Raw genomic sequence first — 3,570 nt, 5'->3', positions numbered from 1 at the left:
TTGTTCACACACAGTACATATATACGTTCTAATGTCTTTACACTGGCTGCCTGGTAGTTTTACAATTCATTTTAAGATTCTTCTATTGGTTTTTAAATCAATCCACGATTGTACACCCCAATACAAGTCAGACATGGTATTAAGTTATGTGCCCAGTAGGTCCCTCAGGTCCTCTGGTTGTGCAGTAAATATTTCAGATTTTATTTTCATTGTTTTTGTTTGTTTTTTCCTGTAAAGCACATTGTGTTGCATTCCATGTCTGAAATGTGCTGTTTAAATAAAGCTTGATTTGATTTGATGATTTGATAAGAAAACATCTTAACTTGGATAACAATCTCTGTCCCTCCCTCTCTCTCTAACTCTCTTTCTCTCTCACTCTCTTTTTTACTCACTCACACAGATGTAGGCCTCCCAGAGGGTGTCTCTTCCTACACTCATTGTTACAGTGTGTGTGCTTGTGTGTGTGCCTGCTGGTTCAGTGTGTGTGTGTGCTTGTGTACATGCTGGTTCAGTGTGTGTGTGTGCTTGTGTGCATGCTGGTTCAGTGTGTGTGTGTGCTTGTGTGCATGCTGGTTCCATATGTGTGCTTGTTCAGTGTGTGTGTGTGCCTTCTGGTTCAGTGTGCTTCCTTGTTCAGTGTGTGTGCGTGCTGGTTCAGTGTGTGTGCGTGCTGGTTCAGTGTGTGTGCCTTCTGGTTCAGTGTGCATCCTTGTTCAGTGTGTGTGCGTGCTGGTTCAGTGTGTGTGCATGCTGGTTCAGTGTGTGTGCCTTCTGGTTCAGTGTGCATCCTTGTTCAGTGTGTGTGCGTGCTGGTTCAGTGTGTGTGCGTGCTGATTCAGTGTGTGTGCGTGCTGGTTCAGTGTGTGTGTGTGCTGGTTCAGTGTGTGTGCGTGCTGATTCAGTGTGTGTGCGTGCTGATTCAGTGTGTGTGCATGCTGGTTCATTGTGTGTGCGTGCTGGTTCATTGTGTGTGCGTGCTGGTTCATTGTGCTTCCTTGTTCAGTGTGTGGTTCAGTGTGTGTGACCGAGGACAGTGCATATCAGTATCCTAGTTGTGTTTTCACACCACCCACCTTGAGGGCTGTGTGTGTAAGGGCGTGAATATGTTGTTCTTCAAGTGACCTACGTCTCGCTGAACAGGTGGGGAGAGTGGAGAGATACAGTGTGTCCTTCATATGACCTGTATGCTACAGAACAGTTGGGGGCAGTCAGTGTTCATGTGTGTCTGTGAGAGGCAAGGAGAGAGAGAGAGAGAGAGAGAGAGAGAGAGAGAGAGAGAGAGAGAGAGAGAGAGAGAGAGAGAGAGAGAAAGAAAGAGAGAGAGAGAGAGGGTGGAGACACCAATAGGTGAATAAGGGAAGGAGGACAGAGGAGGGTCTTTGCAAGTGCAAAATCTAAGAAAGATAATTGATTAAGATTTTTTTTTATATGGCCCTTGATCCATTCCTTTTTTCTCATCCTCTTTATTGCCTTTTTTCTATCTCTCCTTCTCTATCTCTCGCCCATCCCTATCGCTCCTTCTCTCTCTCTCTCCCCATCCCTATCTCTCCTTCTCTCTCTCACCTCATCCCTATCTCTCCTTCTCTATCTCTCTCCCCATCCCTATCTCTCCTTCTCTCTCTCCCCATCCCTCTCTCCTTCTCTATCTCTCTCCCCATCCCTATCTCTCCTTCTCTCTCTCCCCATCCCTATCTCTCCTTCTCTCTCTCTCTCTCCCATCCCTATCTCTCCTTCTCTATCTCTCTCCCCATCCCTATCTCTCCTTCGCTCTCTCTCCCCACTCTCTCCCCATCCCTATCTCCTTCTCTCTCTCTCTCCCCATCCCTATCTCTCCTTCTCTCTCTCTCTCCTTCTCTATCTCTCTCCCCATCCCTATCTCTCCTTCTCTCTCTCTCCCCATCCCTATCTCCTTCTCTCTCTCTCTCTCCCATCCCCATCTCTCCTTCTCTATCTCTCTCCCCATCCCTATCTCTCCTTCTCTCTCTCTCCCCATCCCTATCTCCTTCTCTATCTCTCTCCCCATCCCTATCTCTCCTTCTCTCTCTCTCTCCCCATCCCTATCTCCTTCTCTCTCTCTCTCTCCCATCCCTATCTCTCCTTCTCTATCTCTCTCCCCATCCCTATCTCTCCTTCTCTATCTCTCTCCCCATCCCTATCTCTCCTTCTCTCTCTCTCCCCCCATCCCTCTCTCCTTCTCTCTCTCTCTCCCCATCCCTATCTCTCCTTCTCTCTCTCTCCCCATCCCTATCTCTCCTTCTCCATCTCTCTCCCCATCCCTATCTCTCCTTCTCTATCTCTCTCCCCATCCCTATCTCTCCTTCTCTATCTCTCTCCCCATCCCTATCTCTCCTTCTCTATCTCTCTCCCCATCCCTATCTCTCCTTCTCTCTCTCTCTCCCCATCCCTCTCTCCTTCTCTATCTCTCTCCCCATCCCTATCTCTCCTTCTCTCTCTCCCCATCCCTATCTCTCCTTCTCTCTCTCTCTCCCATCCCTATCTCTCCTTCTCTATCTCTCTCCCCATCCCTATCTCTCCTTCTCGATCTCTCTCCCATATCCCTCCCTATCTCTCTCTACCTGTTTATGTTATAAAAGGTAGGGGAAAGGAAGAGGTCAAGAGAAAACTATTGTTCTTTTCCAGTGACCTGAGAAATGAGCCATGCTCAACCAATGTACAGTAGTTTAACATAATGACAGATACTGGCTTATGATGCGACCACTTCAGGAAGCCAAGCGTTAGGAACATTATCACTGGTACAGCCCACTATTTTTAGGTCAGCATAAGCAATCTCACAGACTAGACATAAATCATTCCAATAAGTGGTGGCTGTGTGTGTGTGTGTGTGTGTGTGTGTGTGTGTGTGTGTGTGTGTGTGTGTGTGTGTGTGTGTGTGTGTGTGTGTGTGTGTGTGTGTGTGTGTGTGTGTGTGTGTGTGTGTGTGTGTGTGTGTGTGTGTGTGTGTGTGTGTATCGTATCTGTCTTCATTAGGGAGTCATTTCCCTTATTGAGTATGATGGCCAGGGAGTTTAGAGCTGGTTGTTTATCAGGGGACATTATTAAGCCATTAACACACACACACACACACACACACACACACACACACACACACACAGACACAGAGCATTAGACAGAGCTGGGGCCGAGTATAAATGGAGAAGAAAAGTACATCTTTCCTCTCTTAGGTACTGCAGTGGAGGAGAGAAGAAGATATGAGATCAGTTGTATGACAAGAACAACTGGCTTTCTTGCTTGCTCTCCTTTTCTCAGTGTGTATGTGTCTATTTCCTATCTCTCTGTCCCCTGTGTCCCCTTCCTTCCTTCCCTCTCTCTCTCTCTCTCTCTCTCTCTCTCTCTCTATCTCTCTCTCTCTCTCTCTCTCTCTCTCTCTCTCTCTCTCCCTCCCTCCCTCCCATCCCCCTTTCTCTCTCTCTCTCTCTCTCCCTCCCTACCATCCCCCTTTCTCTTTCTCCTCAAGCTGACATTGCATACGGAAATCGTTTTTTAGTTTTTCCCCCAACCCTAAACGCTACATATGCTGTTCTGACGTCTTTCTGTTGAAACTGTCTGAGT

The sequence above is a fragment of the Oncorhynchus mykiss genome, chromosome 8 (genome assembly GCF_013265735.2).
Source record: "Oncorhynchus mykiss isolate Arlee chromosome 8, USDA_OmykA_1.1, whole genome shotgun sequence".
Taxonomy (NCBI): domain Eukaryota; kingdom Metazoa; phylum Chordata; class Actinopteri; order Salmoniformes; family Salmonidae; genus Oncorhynchus; species Oncorhynchus mykiss.
This window is presented reverse-complemented; position numbering follows the sequence as displayed.